The sequence below is a fragment of the Dendrobates tinctorius genome, unplaced genomic scaffold, assembly GCF_039654945.1.
Source record: "Dendrobates tinctorius isolate UK_male_01 unplaced genomic scaffold, ASM3965494v1 ptg000019l, whole genome shotgun sequence".
Classification (NCBI taxonomy): domain Eukaryota; kingdom Metazoa; phylum Chordata; class Amphibia; order Anura; family Dendrobatidae; genus Dendrobates; species Dendrobates tinctorius.
The window spans coordinates 27,421,633-27,441,522 of NW_027361687.1; the positions used below are offsets into that span (position 1 = coordinate 27,421,633).

A 19,890-nucleotide genomic window follows, 5' to 3' on the forward strand; every position below is an offset into this window, starting at 1 on the left:
CCAAATAAGATATTCATGGCCTTTCAGAAGGATGGGCCATCAATAAAAAGAAAAAATAGTGGCCAGCATCTTTAACCCCTTTAGAATTGAGCCACTTTGTATGTTCATGACCGGGCCTCAATTTTCAAATCTGACCAGAGTTGCTGGTGATAACTCTGAAATGCTTCAACATATCCCTGTGATTCTGAGACTGTTTTTTTTTTTTTTTTTAGTGACACTTTGTATTTTACGTTAGTTAGTAAATTTTGGTTGATATAATTTTCATTCATGACAATATCTAAAATAAAATTTGACAAGGTAGAACATTTCTCCCTTTTCAAACTTTGATATTTTTTATGCCCTTAAATCCGAGTTCTATCACACACTATATTTAACCCCTTTCTGACATTGTGCATACATTTACACCAATGACGGACTCCCTCCCTTTGATGTGGGCTCCGGTGGTGAGCCCACATCCCCACATCTTTCCTGGGATATGTCAGCTATTTTGAACAGCTGACATGTGCCCGCAATAGCCGCGGGTAGAATCGTGATCCACCCGTGCCTATTCACCAGTTAAATAGTGCTGTCAAACGCTGATAGCGGCATTTAACAAGCGCAACGGGCCGGAAATGCGCACACCGGTGACACACCCCCCCCGTCACGTGATTGAGGGTCACCGGTGTGTTGGCATGGCAATCTGAGGTCTACTGGAGACCTCTCTGGTTGTCAGTGCCTGCATGCTGTGAGCGCCACCCAGTGGTCGGCGCTCATAGCAAGTAAGTAATCTGCTATGTCTGCTCATCATCGCCTCTATGTAGCAGAGCTGATCGGGTTGTGGCAGCTTCTAGTCTCCCATGGAGACTATTGTAGCATGCCAAAAGTAAAAAGAAAATGTTTTTAAAAATACACTGCTCAAAAAAATGAAGAACCCTTAAACAACAGAATATAACTTCAAGTAAATCAAACTTCTGTGGAAGCAACACTGATTGACAATCAGTTTCACATGCTGTTGTGCAAATGGAATAGACAACAGATGGAAATTATTGGCAATTACCAAGACACCCTCAATAAAGGAGTGGTTCTGCAGGTGGGGACCACAGACCACATCTCATTACCAATGCTGTCTGGCTGCTGTTTTGGTCACTTTTGAATGTTGGTTGTGCTTTCACACTCGTGGTAGCATGAGATGGACTCTACAATCTCAGGTAGTGCAGCTCATCCAGGATGGCACATCAATACGAGCTGTGGCAAGAAGGTTGGCTGTGTCTGTCAGCGTAGTGTCCAGAGGCGCTACCAGGAGACAGGCCAGTACACCAGGAGACGTGGAGGGGGCCGTAGGAGGGCAACAACCCAGTAGCAGGACCGCTACCTCCGCCTTTGTGCAAGGAGGAACAGGAGGAGCACTGCCAGAGCCCTGCAAAATTACCTCCAGCAGGCCACAAATGTGCATGTGTCTGCACAAACGGTTAGACAACAACTCCATGAGGATGATCTGAGGGCCCGAAGTCCACAGATGGGGGTTGTGCTCACAGCCCAACACCGTGCAGGACGTTTGGCATTTTTCACAGAACACCAGGATTGGCAAATTCGCTACTGGCGCCCTGTGCTCTTCACAGATGAAAGCAGGTTCATACTGAGCACATGTGACAGACGTGACAGAGTCTGGAGACGCTATGGAGAGCGATCTGCCTGCATCATCCTTCAGCATGACCGATTTGGCAGCAGGGCTGTGGAGTCGGTAAGCCAAACCTGCGACTCCGACTCCGACTCCTCAATTTCCCTTACACCGACTCCGACTCCACGACTCCGACTCCCACACATATTGCTTATATTTAAGTGAAAAATTTATTGTAGTACAATGTGAACCTCAGACATTTAATCATTTTTATGATCCAATAATCAAGATATTTAGATAGAACAGAATATATATTGGTGTACTACCCGGTTTTCATTCTTTTTGGTACAGATACGATATGGATAGACAGATATGGATAAATGGATAGATAGACCAGATTTCTAATCTGCTTTTGCTATTGAAAACATTATCTATGAGCTCAAAAACCTTTCAGGTGATGCAGTTTTTTAAAAAGATGATCAGCTTTTGCAGCTGAAAAACATATCCTCAAAAAATACAGGAAAAACGCTGTGTGTGAATGTAGCCTTAGATCAGGAATATAACAGCCATTTATAGGACATTTCATAACTTTCCCAAACTCCTATGAAAAAATATTCAGCACATCCTGCATTGAATTACTGTACCCAATTTATTATATATTTTAGGAGTCGGAGTCGGTCCATTTTATACCGACTCCGACTCTACCAAAATGAGCACCGACTCCACGACTCCGACTCCACAGCCCTGTTTGGCAGTAGGGCAGTAATGGTGTGGGGTGGCATTTCTTTAGAGGGCTGCACAGCCCTCTATGTGCTCGCCAGAGGTAGCTTGACTGCCATTAGGTACCGAGACGAAATCTTCAGACCCCTTGTGAGACCATATGCTGGTGCGGTTGGCCCTGGGTTCCTCCTAATGCAGGACAATGCCAGACCTCATGTGGCTGAAGTGTGTCAGCAGTTCCTGCAAGATGAAGGCATTGAAGCTATGGACTGGCCTGCCCATTCTCCAGACCTGAATCCGATTGAGCACATCTGGGACATCATGTCTCGCTCCATCCACCAACGTCACGTTGCACCACAGACTGTCCAGTTAAGGGGTTAATAAATAACATTTCCCATATGTCTACTTTACATCTGCATCGTTTTTGAAACATCTTTTTTTTCTATGTTTGTTTTCTTTTTAGGAAGGGAGAAAGGCTAAGCGTTTATCAGCAACTTTTAATTTTTCCAGCAAAATTTACAAAACTTATTTTCTTATTTATTTGTATAGCACCATGTTGCTGTACATGAGAATCGGTTACATAAAAATTACCGAGATCACTTACAGTAAACAAACCAACAATGACAGACTGATACAGAGAGAAGAGGACCCTGCCCTTGCAGGGTTACATTCTATACTCAGGATGGTGGGAAAGGAGACACTAGGTTGGGGGGGTTGCAGCAGCTCTGGTGTTGGTGAGGTGGTAGCCCCGGTAGTGGAGAGAAGGCAGCGTGGGTCTTTGCAGGCAGTGAGCTTCTTGAAGAGGTGGGGCTTCAAGTTCCGTCTGAAGGATCCGAATGTGGTTGACAGTCGCGCCACAGAATTCCAGAGGATGGGGGATATTCGGGAGAAGTCTTGGAGGTGATTAGGTGAGGAGCGATTAAGTGTGGAGGAGAGAAGGAGGTCTTGGAAGGACCGGAGATGACGTGAGGGGAGATATTGGGAGACTAGTTCAGAGATATATGGAGGAGACGGTGTTATGATTGGGTCACCGAGGAGGAAAGCAAGACCAAGCTAAGCCACAGAAATTAAGCGGATTGCAGACCCCTGATCCTAACCACACAACTAGCAGTAGCCGTGGAGCATACCTACGATGATCCTAGACGCCTCGACACAGCTGGAGAACCAAATAAACAGACAAAACCAGATCAAATGTGAACAATAGCAAAAGACCACTTAGCTGAGCATGCAGGGACTGAGCTGGAAACTAAGACCTCAGGAGGCAGGGAAAAATCACCAGCAGGGATAGAAGAAGTCGGCTGTCTTAAATCCAGTGTTAATTAGATCAGCTAAAACAAAAGAGAACATTCAGCTCATTCCTGAGATGTAATTCCAAGCACAAAAAGGAGCACGGCTTCCTCACTGCTGCACCGCGTCCAAGGCAATAGGAAAGATAGAAGTGGATCCAGCTCACTCACAGGGCTTATTTAAAAATTAGAAAAATTTTATTGGATGACCCCAGGCAAAATAGCAAGTTTTTCCACTCCCTTTTGAAAATGCCAGGAGTTAAATCCTCGGCTTGTAATTTTTTTAGTCACGGTAAATGGGTGATTAAGCATTTCCTTCAATTTAGCCACCTGTGTCCATTGACCTTCATTTAGGGTTACCTGAGGGTTCGCCATATCTATAAGAAAGTTCTGGCGGCAATAACCTATTTCCTCACTTTTCCAATCAGATTGCCAGCATGTCCCTCTTGCTTACTATCAGGGCTGTGGAGTCGGTAAGCCAAACCTGCGACTCCGACTCCTCAATTTCCCTTACACCGACTCCAACTCCGACTCCACGACTCCGACTCCCACACATATTGCTTATATTTAAATGAAAAATTTATTGTAGTACAATGTGAACCTCAGACATTTAATCATTTTTATGATCCAATAATCAAGATATTTAGATAGAACAGAATATATATTGGTGTACTACCCGGTTTTCATTCTTTTTGGTACAGATACGATATGGATAGACAGATATGGATAAATGGATAGATAGAGCAGATTTCTAATCTGCTTTTGCTATTGAAAACATTATCTATGAGCTCATAAACCTTTCAGGTGATGCAGTTTTTTAAAAAGATGATCAGCTTTTGCAGCTGAAAAACGTATCCTCAAAAAACACAGGAAAAACGCTGTGTGTGAATGTAGCCTTAGATCAGGAATAAAACAGCCATTTATAGGACATTTCATAACTTTCCTAAACTCCTATGAAAAAATATTCAGCACATCCTGCATTGAATTACTGTACCCAATTTATTATATATTTTAGGAGTCGGAGTCGGTCCATTTTATACCGACTCCGACTCCACCAAAATGAGCACCGACTCCACGACTCCGACTCCACAGCCCTGCTTACTATCTCTTATTGCCAGCTGCAGCGTGTGCACAACTTTCTCCCGCTCGGGGCCCAGGAATCGGATCCTGTGCAGGGCAGGCTCCCCTGCCCCTCCTCTCTCTGGTGAAGACGGGACAGAGGAGGGGAGATTGCCCCCTGCAGTCTGGTGCAGGACGGGAGCACTGCAGCATACAAGTGAGTTTTGATAGGTGCATGCCCCTGCTTCTAGGGGGGGCAGTCGCCACTCGCTGGCTACGGCCATGATTCACACAGCGTTTTTGCGGATCCGTTTTTTGCAGTAAAATGCAGTGACTTTGGGCATCCCAGCAAAGTCGATGGGTTTCAAGATATGATATTCAGACACATTGTTTTGTGAGGAACTGTTTTTGGGCTGAATGAGCATGTCAGTTTGTGTGGCATTTTTCTAATCTGCTTTTGCTATTGAAAACATTATCTATGAGCTCAATAACCTTTCACTTGATGCGTTTTTTTTAAAAAGCTGATCTGCTTTTGCAGCTGAAAAACGTATCCTCAAAAAACGCAGCAAAAATGCTGTGTGACTGTAGCATTAGGTCAGGAATAGAACAGCCATTTATAGGACATTTCATAACTTTCCCAAATGCCTATCAAAAAATATTCAGCACATTCTGCATTGAACTACTGTACCCAATTCATTATATATTTTAGGAGTCGGTCCATTTTATACCAACTCCACCAAAATGAGCACCGACTCCACAGCCCTGCTGGAGAGGTGTGAGAGTGTTGGCAGGGAGGCAACAGAGGAGGATGTTGCAGTAGTCGATGAGGGCATGCACAAACATTTTAGTAGATTGAGGGTTGAGGAAAGAACAGATTCTGGAAATATTTTTGAGCTGGAGGCAACAGGAGGTTGAGAGAGCTTTGATGTGCGGTTTGAAGGATGGGGCACTGTCAAGGTTTACTCCGAAGCCTTTGGACTTCTTTTTCTACAAGGGAAAGCATGATGTCATTTATTGTGATAGATCAGGTAAGGAAGATCTGTGAGATGGAGGAAAGACGATGAGTTCAGATTTGTCCACATTGTGTTTGAGGAAGCTGGAGAAGGAGGATATGGCTGATAGACACTCCAGGATTCTGGACAGCAGAGAGGTGACGTCTGGGCCGGAGAGGTAGATCTGCGTGTCATCAGCATAAAGATGCTACTGGAATTCTTTAAACTAAAGTTGTCCCAGGCCAAGTGTATAGATTGAGAAGAGTAGGGGTCTTAGAACAGATCCTTGGGGAACACCAACAGAGAGAGGGTGGGATGAGGAGGCAGTGGGAGACACTGAATGTGCGGTTGGAAAGGTATGAGGAGATCTAGGATAGGGCGATGTCTTTGATGCCAAAGGAAGAGAGGATCTGTAGTAGGAGGCAGTGGTGAACTGTGTCTAAAGCAGAGGACAGGTCTAGAAGGAGGAGTATAGAGTATTGTCCGTTGGCTTTGGCTGTAAGTAGGTCGTTAGTAATTTTGGTCAGGGCTGTCTCAGTGGAGTGATGGGGGCGGAAACCAGATTGTAGATTGTCAAAGAGCAAGTTAGATGAGAGGTGGGAGGAAAGTTCAGCCTGGACGTGCTGCTCCAGGAGTTTGGAAGCAAATGGGACCAGTGATATTGGGTGATAGCCGGACATGGCTGTTTGGTCGAGGGTTGGCTCTTTAAGGATAGGCGTAATTGTGGCATGTTTGAAAGCAGAAGGCAAGGTACCAGAAGTTAGTGATAGGTTGAAGAGAGAGGTCAGGGATGAGATAAGTGTGGTGGTGATGTTGGAGAGGAGGTGAGATGGGGTCTAGTGCACAAGTGGTGAGGTGTGCTTTGTAGAGGATACAAGCTTCCCTTAAGTGATGTTGGAGAGGGAGGTTATGGGGTTTTGGAATTGGTCTGGCATACAAAGGGGTTGTGGTGGTTGAACAATAAAGACTTGCCTTGTTTGGTTAATATTTTTGAAATGTGTGGCAAAGTCCTCGGTAGAGATGAGGGAGGTTGGAGGGGGCAGAGGAGGCAGTTAAAGGTTTTGAATAACTGTTTGGAGTTGTAGGATAGAGAAGATACAAGGGTTGTGACGTAGGCCTGTTTAGCAGAGGTGAAGGCAGATTAGAAAGCGAGTGTTGGTTGTTTGAATGCAGTAAAATCACCTTGCAAATTTGTTTTCTTCCAACGTCACTCTGCAACCCTGGACACTTGCCGGAGCTTTTTAGTAATGTTATTGTGCCAGGGTTGTCTGTTGTGAATTCCCTTGCTCGAAGTTCTGAGCCGAAGCTCCCTCTGGTGGTTACTGAGAGTAGTGGAGCTGGCCAGGTGGATGGAAGTTCCCCACCTGACGACAATAATTGGGAACCTGGGATTACTGGCTGGGAACATATAATTGAGCTGGCTGTTCTTGGAGGTTGCTGGTGATTTCTTCAGTGTGCATTTGGAGTTCTTTTGCCCACTGCCTGATCTGCATGGTTCAGCTAAGTGTTTCTTTTGCTAATAAGTGTTTCTTTTGCTAATCCTTTGCATCTAATCTGGTTGTGTCTGTGTTTTTTTTCTGTTTTGCTGCTAGGGTTCAGCGTGCTCCCTGCTGGGGGCAGCGCTGGGCCCCGGCTTCATATGTTGCAGCTTGTTCAGTCCCCTGTTGTATTAGTATGTTTTTGCTTTGCTGCCAGTTTATACCAGAGTGCTGATCTAGTGGGGGTGAGGTCGTGTGACCTCAGGTTTTTTGTATATCAGAAGTGCTGGACTATTTCAGGGTTTTGTGCGTGATTGCAGACAGTATATTTTCTGTCCTGTCCTGTCTCAGTGGAGTGATGGGGGCGGAAACCAGATTGTAGATTGTCAAAGAGCAAGTTAGATGAGAGGTGGGAGGAAAGTTCAGCCTGGACGTGCTGCTCCAGGAGTTTGGAAGCAAATGGGACCAGTGATATTGGGTGATAGCCGGACATGGCTGTTTGGTCGAGGGTTGGCTCTTTAAGGATAGGCGTAATTGTGGCATGTTTGAAAGCAGAAGGCAAGGTACCAGAAGTTAGTGATAGGTTGAAGAGAGAGGTCAGGGATGAGATAAGTGTGGTGGTGATGTTGGAGAGGAGGTGAGATGGGGTCTAGTGCACAAGTGGTGAGGTTGGTGATGTTGGAGAGGAGGTGAGATGGGGTCTAGTGCACAAGTGGTGAGGTGTGCTTTGTAGAGGATACAAGCTTCCCTTAAGTGATGTTGGAGAGGGAGGTTATGGGGTTTTGGAATTGGTCTGGCATACAAAGGGGTTGTGGTGGTTGAACAATAAAGACTTGCCTTGTTTGGTTAATATTTTTGAAATGTGTGGCAAAGTCCTCGGTAGAGATGAGGGAGGTTGGAGGGGGCAGAGGAGGCAGTTAAAGGTTTTGAATAACTGTTTGGAGTTGTAGGATAGAGAAGATACAAGGGTTGTGACGTAGGCCTGTTTAGCAGAGGTGAAGGCAGATTAGAAAGCGAGTGTTGGTTGTTTGAATGCAGTAAAATCACCTTGCAAATTTGTTTTCTTCCAACGTCACTCTGCAACCCTGGACACTTGCCGGAGCTTTTTAGTAATGTTATTGTGCCAGGGTTGTCTGTTGTGAATTCCCTTGCTCGAAGTTCTGAGCCGAAGCTCCCTCTGGTGGTTACTGAGAGTAGTGGAGCTGGCCAGGTGGATGGAAGTTCCCCACCTGACGACAATAATTGGGAACCTGGGATTACTGGCTGGGAACATATAATTGAGCTGGCTGTTCTTGGAGGTTGCTGGTGATTTCTTCAGTGTGCATTTGGAGTTCTTTTGCCCACTGCCTGATCTGCATGGTTCAGCTAAGTGTTTCTTTTGCTAATAAGTGTTTCTTTTGCTAATCCTTTGCATCTAATCTGGTTGTGTCTGTGTTTTTTTTCTGTTTTGCTGCTAGGGTTCAGCGTGCTCCCTGCTGGGGGCAGCGCTGGGCCCCGGCTTCATATGTTGCAGCTTGTTCAGTCCCCTGTTGTATTAGTATGTTTTTGCTTTGCTGCCAGTTTATACCAGAGTGCTGATCTAGTGGGGGTGAGGTCGTGTGACCTCAGGTTTTTTGTATATCAGAAGTGCTGGACTATTTCAGGGTTTTGTGCGTGATTGCAGACAGTATATTTTCTGTCCTGTCCTGTCTAGACAGCTTGGGTCCCACCGTTTGCTCAGTCTGTTCTCTGCCTGTGTTTGTGTCTCATCTTGTATCACCAACAATATATGTTTTGGGGCTGTCTATTCCTTTGGGGATCTGCTCCGGGGCAGTTTAGATTTCATCTTTCTCTCTTAAGGCTTACTTAGTCCTCCGGCTGTGACGAAGCGTCTAGGGCATCGTAGGAAAGCACCACGGCTACTGCTAGTTGTGTGGATAGGATCAGGGGTCTGCAATCTGCTTAGTTACCAACCTCTCTGGTCTTCTGGTGGCTTAGCCTGTTCCTGCCATCCTCCTCGGTGACCCATTCATAAGTTGTCTATTGATACGTCACACTTGGCCATGAACGAGAGGGGCGACCGTGTCAATAGCTGATGCGAGAGTGGCACTGTAGAAAGCAGTGGCACTGTCTGTGTCGTGGAGTGAGGATATCAATGCCAGGTGTGTCTAGATGTGCAAGGTTTCTGCGGGGGTGCTCATGATGCTGGACAAGGGTGACAGGTAAGGAGGCCAGGGATGAGAAAGTGAGTAGATAGTGGTCAGATAGAGGGTAGGTTGTGAAGTTATATAGAGAGCAGAGATGGGTGAAGACTAGGTCTAATGCAATTCCATCTGTGTGGTTGGCTGAGGAGGACCACTGAGTTAGTCCAAAAGATGAAGTAAGGGACAGGAGTTTGGAGGCTGTTGTGTGAAGGGGATCAGTGGGGATGTTGAAGTCACCCATGATGATAGTGGGGAAGTCAGTGGAAAGAAAGTAAAGAAGCCAGGTAGAGAATTTGTCAGTAAAGGCAGTGGCCGGGCCCGGAGGTCGGTATATGACGGCCACTTGGAGGTTGGAGGGAGAGTAAATGCGAACAGAGGGGAGGCTATGGGAGGGGAGAGGTGGGATTGGGTTAAAGGTGCAGTTAGTTGAAAGGAGAAGACCCACTCTTACACCATTTCTATTGCCGGGGCGAGGAGTGTGGGTGAAGTGGAGGCCGCCGTTACACAGCGCAGCAGGGGAGACCGTGTCAGAGGGTGTAAGCCATGTTTCTGTGATGCCGAGGAAGGCATGATTGCTACAGAGAAAGAGGTTATGAATCACATGAAGCTTATTGCAGATGGAGGTGGCATTCCAGAGTGCTCCAGAGAGAGGGAGCAGGGGGCTGGTTTTACGTTGGAGAGCTTGCGGTAGTTCATGTTAGATAAGGAGGGGGAATTAATGGGAGATATGAGCTGTGGGGGTCCAGGATTGGGAGATATGTCGCCAGCAGTGAGGAGAAGCAGAGAGAGAGCAGGTGGGAGGAGAGTGGCCGGCTTGGTTTGTTTTATTAGGGTATGTGCACACGCTGCGGATTTTGTAAAATCAGCAGGCAAATCTGCAGGTCAAAAGATCTGCGGATTAGCCTGCGGTTTTTCATCTCCACAATGGAGGAGATGGCAAACCGCAGCAGAATCCGCAGAAAGAATTGACATGTCAATTCTTTCGGTGGTTTCAAAACCACGCGGGAAAATCTGCACCGTCTACATTGCGGTTTTTTATTCCCATAGGGAATAATGGTACTGTACACCGCAGCTGAAAAATCCACTGCGGAACCGCAGCAGAATCTGCAGCGTGTGCACACACCCTTAGGAGATATCGGAGGTTGAGGAGCAGGTCAGCAGAGGGTGTCAGATGCGGAGGAAAGAGGGAAAATTTACAAAACCTATTTTCTTTTAGGAACTACATCACATTTGAAGTTACTTTTAGATGGCTATGTGACACAAAATACCTAAAAATGACACTATATTAAAAACCGCACCTCTCAAAACCACATTCATGAAGATTTAGCCCTATAAACTAGGGCTGTGGAGTCGGTAAGCCAAACCTGCGACTCCGACTCCTCAATTTCCCTTACACCAACTCCGACTCCCACATATATTGCTTATATTTAAGTGAAAAATTTATTGTAGTACAATGTGAACATCAGACATTTAATCATTTCTATGATCCAATAATCAAGATATTTAGATAGAACATAATATCTATTTATTGGAATACAACTTTAGAACACAAAAAACTGTAATAAATTGTAAATATGTAATACACTGTATACATGTACATGTATACGGTACAGACCAAAGTTTGGACACACCTTCTCATTCAAAGAGTTTTCTTTATTTTCATGACTATGAAAATTGTAGATTCATTCTGAAGGCATCAAAACAATGAATTAACACATGTGGAATTATATAATTAAAGTGTGAAACAACTGAAAATATGTCTTATATTCTAGATTCTTCAAAGTAGCCACCTTTTGCTTTGATTACTGCTTTGCACACTCTTGGCATTCTCTTGATGAGCTTCAAGTGGTAGTCACCAGAAATGGTCTTCCAACAGTCTTGAAGGAGTTCCCAGAGATACTTAGCACTTGTTGGCCCTTTTACCTTCACTCTGCGGTCCAGCTCACCCCAAACCATCTCGATTGGGTTCAGTTCTGGTGACTGTGGAGGCCAGGTCATCTGGCGTAGCACCCCATCACTCTCCTTCTTGGTCAAATAGTCCTTACACAGCCTGGAGGTGTGTTTGAGGCCATTGTCCTGTTGAAAAATAAATGATGGTCCAACCAAACACAAACCGGATGGAATAGCATGCTGCTGCAAGATGCTGTGGTAGCCATGCTGGTTCAGTATGCCTTCAATTTTGAATAATTCCCCAACAGTGTCACCAGCAAAGCACCCCCACACCTCCTCCTCCATGCTTCACGGTGGGAACCAGGCATGTAGAGTCCATCCGTTCACCTTTTCTGCGTCGCACAAAGACATGGTGGTTGAAACCAAAGATCTCAAATTTGGACTCATCAGACCAAAGCACAGATTTCCACTGGTCTAATGTCCATTCCTTGTGTTCTCTAGCCCAAACAAGTCTCTTCTGCTTGTTGCCTGTCCTTAGCAGTGGTTTCCTAGCAGCTATTTTACCATGAAGGCCTGCTGCACAAAGTCTCCTCTTAACAGTTGTTGTAGAGATGTGTCTGCTGCTAGAACTCTGTGTGGCATTGACCTGGTCTCTATTCTGAGCTGCTGTTAACCTGCGATTTCTGAGGCTGGTGACTAGGATGAACTTATCCTCCGCAGCAGAGGTGACTCTTGGTCTTCCTTTCCTGGGGCAGTCCTCATGTGAGCCAGTTTCTTTGTAGCGCTTGATGGTTTTTGCCAATGCGCTTGGGGACACTTTCAAAGTTTTCCCAATTTTTCGGACTGACTAACCTTCATTTCTTAAAGTAATGATGGCCACTCGTTTTTCTTTACTCAGCTGCTTTTTTCTTGCCATAATACAAATTCTAACAGTCTATTCAGTAGGACTATCACCTGTGTATCCACCAGACTTCTGCACAACACAACTGATGGTCCCAACCTCATTTATAAGGCAAGAAATCCCACTTATTAAACCTGACAGGGCACACCTGTGAAGTGAAAACCATTTCCGGTGACTACTTCTTGAAGCTCATCAAGAGAATGCCAAGAGTGTGCAAAGCAGAAATCAAAGCAAAAGGTGGCTACTTTGAAGAACCTAGAATATAAGACATACAGTATTTTCAGTTGTTTCACACTTTTTTGTTAATTATATAATTCCACATGTGTTAATTCATAGTTTTGATGCATTCAGAGTGAATCTACAATTTTCATAGTCATGAAAATAAAAACGCTTTGATTGAGAAGGTGTCTCCAAACTTTTGGTCTGTACTGTGTGTATGTATATGTGTGTGTGTGTGTGTATGTATGTATGTGTGTGTATATGTATATATATATATATATATATATATATATATATATATATATATATATATATATATATATATATATATATATATATATATATACAGTGCCTACAAGTAGTATTCAACCCCCTGCAGATTTAGCAGGTTTACACATTCGGAATTAACTTGGCATTGTGACATTTGGACTGTAGATCAGCCTGGAAGTGTGAAATGCACTGCAGCAAAAAAGAATGTTATTTCTTTGTTTAATTTTTTTTTAAATTGTGAAAAGTTTATTCAGAGGGTCATTTATTATTCAACCCTTCAAACCACCAGAATTCTGTTTGGTTCCCCTAAAGTATTAAGAAGTATTTCAGGCACAAAGAACAATGAGCTTCACATGTTTGGATTAATTATCTCTTTTTCCAGCCTTTTCTGACTATTTAAGACCCTCCCCAAACTTGTGAACAGCACTCATACATGGTCAACATGGGAAAGACAAAGGAGCATTCCAAGGCCATCAGAGACAAGATCGTGGAGGGTCACAAGGCTGGCAAGGGGTACAAAACCCTTTCCAAGGAGTTGGGCCTACCTATCTCCACTGTTGGGAGCATCATCCGGAAGTGGAAGGCTTATGGAACTACTGTTAGCCTTCCACGGCCTGGACAGCCTTTGAAAGTTTCCTCCCGTGCCGAGGCCAGGCTTGTCCGAAGAGTCAAGGCTAACCCAAGGACAACAAGGAAGGAGCTCCGGGAAGATCTCATGGCAGTGGGGACATTGGTTTCAGTCAATACCATAAGTAACGTACTCCACCGCAATGGTCTCCGTTCCAGACGAGCCCGTAAGGTACCTTTACTTTCAAAGCGTCATGTCAAGGCTCGTCTACAGTTTGCTCATGATCACTTGGAGGACTCTGAGACAGACTGGTTCAAGGTTCTCTGGTCTGATGAGACCAAGATCGAGATCTTTGGTGCCAACCACACACATGACGTTTGGAGACTGGATGGCACTGCATACAACCCCAAGAATACCATCCCTACAGTCAAGCATGGTGGTGGCAGCATCATGCTGTGGAGCTGTTTCTCAGCCAAGGGGCCTGGCCATCTGGTCCGCATCCATGGGAAGATGGATAGCACGGCCTACCTGGAGATTTTGGCCAAGAACCTCCGCTCCTCCATCAAGGATCTTAAGATGGGTCGTCATTTCATCTTCCAACAAGACAACGACCCAAAGCACACAGCCAAGAAAACCAAGGCCTGGTTCAAGAGGCAAAAAATCAAGGTGTTGGAGTGGCCTAGTCAGTCTCCTGACCTTAACCCAATTGAAAACTTGTGGAAGGAGCTCAAGATTAAAGTCCACATGAGACACCCAAAGAACCTAGATAACTTGGAGAAGATCTGCATGGAGGAGTGGGCCAAGATAACTCCAGAGACCTGTGCCGGCCTGATCAGGTCTTATAAAAGACGATTATTAGCTGTAATTGCAAACAAGGGTTATTCCACAAAATATTAAACCTAGGGGTTGAATAATAATTGACCCACACTTGTATGTTTAAAATTTATTAAAATTTAACTGAGCAACATAACTTTTTGGTTTGTAAGATTTATGCATCTGTTAATAAATCCTGCTCTTGTGTGAAGTTTGAAGGCTCTAACTTATTTGCATCTTATCAAACCTGCTAAATCTGCAGGGGGTTGAATACTACTTGTAGGCACTGTATATATATATATATATATATATATATATATATATATATATGTATATATATATACACACTATGACTTATCTCGGCTAAGATGAAAAGATAAAGCCTAGATCCTCAGGCTACATTCACACTATGGGTGTAGCCAGGATCAAACCTGGGGGGGGCAGAATTTCATACTGCACCCCTCAGCTGCTGCAGAACCTCATACTTCACACCCCTACAATTGAAAATAAAGCCTGCACCTTAAGAAGATGTGGTGGTGAATGCAGTCTATTTATTCCAACTATCAGTTGATGTTACTGAAGACGAGCAATGCCTGTCCTGGGCGTCCTTTTGGGCAGCTATGAGGTGTACCTGACTGGTGCTAAAAAAAAAAAAAAAAAAAAAGTGTTAGTCTGTGTGCTATCCGGCTTTCATTCTTTTTGGTACAGATATGATATGGATACAGATATGGATATATAGAGCAGATTTCTAATCTGCTTTTGCTATTGAAAACATTATCTATGAGCTCAAAAACCTTTCAGGTGATGCGGTTTTTTAAAAAGCTGATCTGCTTTTGCAACTGAAAAACATATCCTCAAACGCTGTGTGTGAATGTAGCCTTAGATCAGGAATAGAACAGTCATTTATAGGACATTTCATAACTTTCCCAAATTCCTATGAAAAAATATTCAGCATATTCTGCATTGAACTACTGTACCCAATTTATTATATATTTTAGGAGTCGGTCCATTTTATACCGACTCCACCAAAATGAGCACCGACTCCACAGCCCTGCTATAAACAAAATATTTTTTCATTTTAACCTCTTTACCCCCAAGGGTGGTTTGCACGTTAATGACCAGGCCAGTTTTTACAATTCTGACCTCTGTCTCTTTGAGGTCAGAACTCTGGAACGCTTCCATGGATCTCGGTGATTCTGACACTGTTTTCTCATGGCATATTGCACTTCACGATAGTGGTAAAATTTCTTCGATGTGACTTGCGTTTATTTGTGAAAAAACGGAAATTTTGGCAAAAATTTTGCAATTTTCCAATTTTGAATTTTTATGCCCTTAAATCAGAGATATGTCACATAAAATACTTAAGTAACATTTTTCTACTTTACATCAGCACAATTTTGAAGCCCAATTTTTTTATTTTTTTGGCTAGGAAGTTATAAGGGTTAAAAGCTGACCAGCGATTTCTCATTTGTACACCCCCTTTTTTTTTTTTTTTTTGGGGGGGGGGGCACATCACATTTGAAGTCACTTTGAGGGGTCTATATGATAGAAAATAACCAAGAGTGACACCATTCTAAAAACTGCACCCCTTAAGGTGCTCAAAACCACACTCATGAAGTTTATTAGCCCTTCTGGTGCTTCACAGGAATTTTTGGAATGTTTAAAAAAAAAATGAACATTTAACACAGAACCATGGGTGTTATGCTGCTGTCCACTAGGAGGCGACACTATGCATAATCTGAAAAAGATTAACTTTGTCTCCTCCTCTGCAGTATACACCCCTGGACGGCGTCAGCCTTCTCCAGTTTTTGCTTAGTGTCGCAAGGAGACACACCTTTTTCTTTTTTTCCTTTCGTCGGAACAGATGAAGAAAAGTGGGTCTCCAGCGAGACTCCCGGCATGGCTAATTCCTTGGCCCCCTTTTTAGGGGTGCCCAGTTGAAGTGGAGATGGCGGTTCCCCATGTCGCTCCTTCCCCAGTCCCTCGGGTACTGGTCCGAAGTTGAGACCCCCCCCCTCCTTCCTCAACCCCCTTCAGGGTCTGGGTTGAGGTTGAGGCAAGGATGAAGACCCCCTGACGGTGACAGACGCACCCTCCCTAATCCCCCGCAGGGGGCATTAGCTTGAGACGCCGCAGGTAGGGTCTGAGTACAGACAGCATTCTGCACCAGGGACCCCAGACCAGCTGTGGGATCCTGCTGGGGCCGGGGGAGGGTGCAGGCAGACGTGGCACAGCAGAGACAGGGCTTTCTGCTCCCCTGCCTCTGCAGCAGCAGTGGCTCCATGGTGCTCCAGGGACCCCCCCACACAGGTACCGCTAGCCCTGCTCCCCCCACCGCTAGCCAGTCGCCCATTCCGGGGGGGTCCGGTGCAAATCCGACCCCCTCCCGGACTACCGCGCCGCTCTGGAGCCCTCCTGGGCATCAGGCCTCTAATTTAGACCGCGGCTTCGGCCTAGCCGAAGCCGCCGCCTTTTCCCCGCCCCCCGGATGACGAAAATGACACTGCAGTGTCATAGAAGGGGCGGATCGAGGCAGGAAGGGCGCGCTTTTACATAGCTCAGCGCGTCCTTTTCCACCTCTCCGCCCCCTTCCGTCTCCACCTCAGAATCCGGTGGCCATCTTGCTGCACCTGAAGGAAGGCAGCACAGCAGTCTCTGGGGGGCACAGGACGTGGGACTTATCAGCGCTGGACCTAAGGGGAGCACCGGTGGGGTAAGATCACAGCTGGGTTCTGGTACTCAGCTGTGAATTCCTATAACCTATAGCGCTCTCCTACTCCTTTCCTCTGCATAGATACCCCTGTAGGGCCTCTATTAATCAGCCTAGGTACTATGTCGGGCTCAAAGAAAAGAACCAGGCAAGACTGCTTTTATGCAGTCTGCACAGCCTGCAAGGTCACTCTCCCCAGCGGCAGCACGTATCCGCACTGCCGGGACTGTACCCAAAAAACCGGAGCAGAACCCCAAGAAGTCCCTACCAACGCTTCTGCGACCGCTGCTGCGCCGGAATGGGCAACTCAGATGTCGCAGTCTATGACACAGTCTATAGACAACCTGACCTCCACATTACTGCAGGCTCTGCAGGGTCATGTCTCGGCTATGAACGTTACCCAGCAAAGGGACGTCCTGTCTCACGTACAGGGCGCTTCCGACAGTTCGAGGCGTAAACGGACCCACAGGTCGCGTTCATCTGCGTCCTCACATAGCAATAGGTCTTCCCCCTCCAGGGGGAGACACAGTGGCTCCAGGTCACCGAGGCCGTCCCCTGATGGGGAAAGACAATGCGGATCTCCACAACGATCCCAGACCAGGGAAAACCTCCGCTCTAGTTCGCCCGCTAGGGAGTTCCTTAGCTATGCGCAAGACTCAGAGGGCATATGTGACTCCAACTCAGATAACGAAACAGAGACGAATCTGCTCCCTTGTCCCCCTAGCAATACTGCGATAGTTGAGGATATCGTCTCTTCCATCCTTCGGGTGCTGGACATTTCAGATCCAACCCCGGATGCACCAGAACACAAGATTTCCTTTGAAAGTGTTCAGAAACCATCGAAGGTCTTCCCTAATCACCTGGAATTTCAAAAAATCCTTTCTAAGCATTTTTCGCAGCCTGAGAAAAAATTCACCAATCGCAAGTATTTGGAAGCAAAGTACCCCTTCCCACAGAAAGACACCAAGGATTGGACAGATCCGCCTGAAGTGGACCCTCCAGTCTCTAGACTAGCAGCACAAACGCTTCTCTCGCTGCCGGACAGTTCAACCCTCAAGGACACAGCAGACAGACAGGTTGAACGCATGGCTCGATCTTTGAAGCGGCAGGTGCCTCTCTGGCTCCCGCTTTTGCTTCAGTTTGGGCAGCCAAGGCCATCATGGCCTGGGCTGATCTCTTGCAAAAGGGCCTTCAAGCCTCAAATCCTCAGCTGGCGGACCAGGCGGTGCAAATTGCAGTAGTGGCAGATTACATGGTCCATGCAGCGTTGGACTCTGCAAGAGGGGTAGCGGCAATAGCATCAAACGCCATCACAATCCGGCGTATTCTCTGGCTAAGAGAATGGAAAGCGGATGCGGCCTCAAAAAAGTCCCTAACAAATCTCCCGTACTTCAGTGGCCGTCTTTTCGGTGAGAAGCTGGATACAATGATATCCAATGCTACCGGGGGCAAAAGTACTTCCCTCCCTCAACTAAGACCAAAACGCACGTTTAAAAGACGTAATCAATATCGTTTCCGATCCTTTCGGAATTCTTCAGGCTGGTCCGTCTCACGCCCAGCACAAAACCGTAATCGTTCCCCCCGCAGGGACAACACGCGTGCGGCACAGAGGCCGGACAGGAACTGGCAGTCAAAGGCAAGGCAAGCCAAGCGAAATCTAAAGGAGGAAAACCTCAGACTTTTCCCTCATCTTGACTCATGCCCTCCGGAAGACACCCCACTTGTAGGCGGACGACTGCTACTCTTTCAGCAGGTCTGGCTGCTTATTACAGACGACAAGTGGGTCAAGGAAATAGTGTCTTCAGGATACAAAATCGAGTACTACCAGCCCACCGCACAGGTTTTTTCCCTCTGTCCCTCCAAAATCCACGTTCAAAGCTCAGGCCTTCCGTCAAGGGGTTATTTCCCTCCTGCAAGCAGGAGTCATAGTGCCGTTCCCAGCAGAAGAGCGCTTCCGAGGGTTCTACTCCAACCTGTTCGTGGTGCCCAAGAAAGGAGGCAGCGTCCGACCCATACTAGACCTCAAGCAACTCAATAAGTATGTTCGAGTTCGTCACTTTCGCATGGAATCCCTCTGGTCAATCGTTGCGTCCATGGAAAAAGGAGAATATCTTGCCTCCATAGACATACAGGACGCATACCTGCATATACCGATTGCTCCCGCCCATCAGAGGTTCCTCAGATTCGCAATCGACCAAGACCATTACCAGTTTGTGGCCCTCCCGTTCGGTCTCGCCACGGCTCCCAGAACATTTACAAAGGTCATGGCAGCTACCATGGACGTTCTGCACTCCAGAGGCATAGTAGTCATTCCATACCTGGACGACCTTCTCATCAAGGCCCCCACCCTCAAGGACTGCGAGGTCAACGTCTCGATCACGATCGACACTCTGAGGCGCCTGGGATGGCTAGTCAATTTACAGAAGTCCTCGATTACCCCAAGTCAGTCTCTGACCTTCCTGGGGATGTTATTCGACACCTCCAAGGGTCTGGTGATTCTCCCCAGAGACAAGGCACTGGCTCTCCGTCTGGGAGTTCACACACTCCACCGCAAGTCCCCCAGATCTCTCCGGTATGCCATGAGAGTACTTGGCAGGATGGCAGCAGCAATGGAGGCGGTACCGTTTGCCCAGTTTCACCTCAGACCCCTTCAACTGGCCATCCTCAAGTCCTGGGACAGGAATCCGTTCTCCCTCGACAGGGAGTTCCGGTTATCAGCAAAAACCAGGAGGTCCCTGCACTGGTGGCTCGAGCCAACCTCGCTTGCAAGGGGAAAATCCTTTCTCTCCGGTCAATGGAAGGTTTTGACCACCGACGCAAGCCTTATAGGTTGGGGCGCGGTGCAGCTGCATCACAGAGCGCAAGGGAGGTGGTCACCAATGGAAGCGACCATGCCCATCAACATCCTGGAACTTCAGGCCATCTTCCTGGCGTTGAAAGCCTTCCATCACTTGCTAGCAGACTCTCATATCAGAGTACAGTCAGACAATGCCACGGCAGTGGCATACGTGAACCATCAAGGCGGCACCCGCAGCATCCTGGCGATGACCGAAGTAACACGTATCCTACAATGGGCGGAGAATGCGAGGTCGGTACTCTCTGCGGTCCACATTCCAGGTGTGGACAACTGGGAAGCTGACTATCTCAGCCGACAAGGAATGGACTCGGGGGAGTGGTCTCTCCATCCCGAAGTTTTCTGTCAGA

The 19,890-nt window shown here is 46.4% G+C and overlaps 1 protein-coding gene across 2 annotated transcripts in view; it reads left to right on the forward strand.

Moving 5' to 3' along the window:
- NUSAP1 (nucleolar and spindle associated protein 1) overlaps positions 1-19,890 on the forward strand; it is a 71,609-nt gene that overhangs the window by 26,748 nt on the left and 24,971 nt on the right. The gene's annotated exons all lie outside the window — the stretch shown is intronic.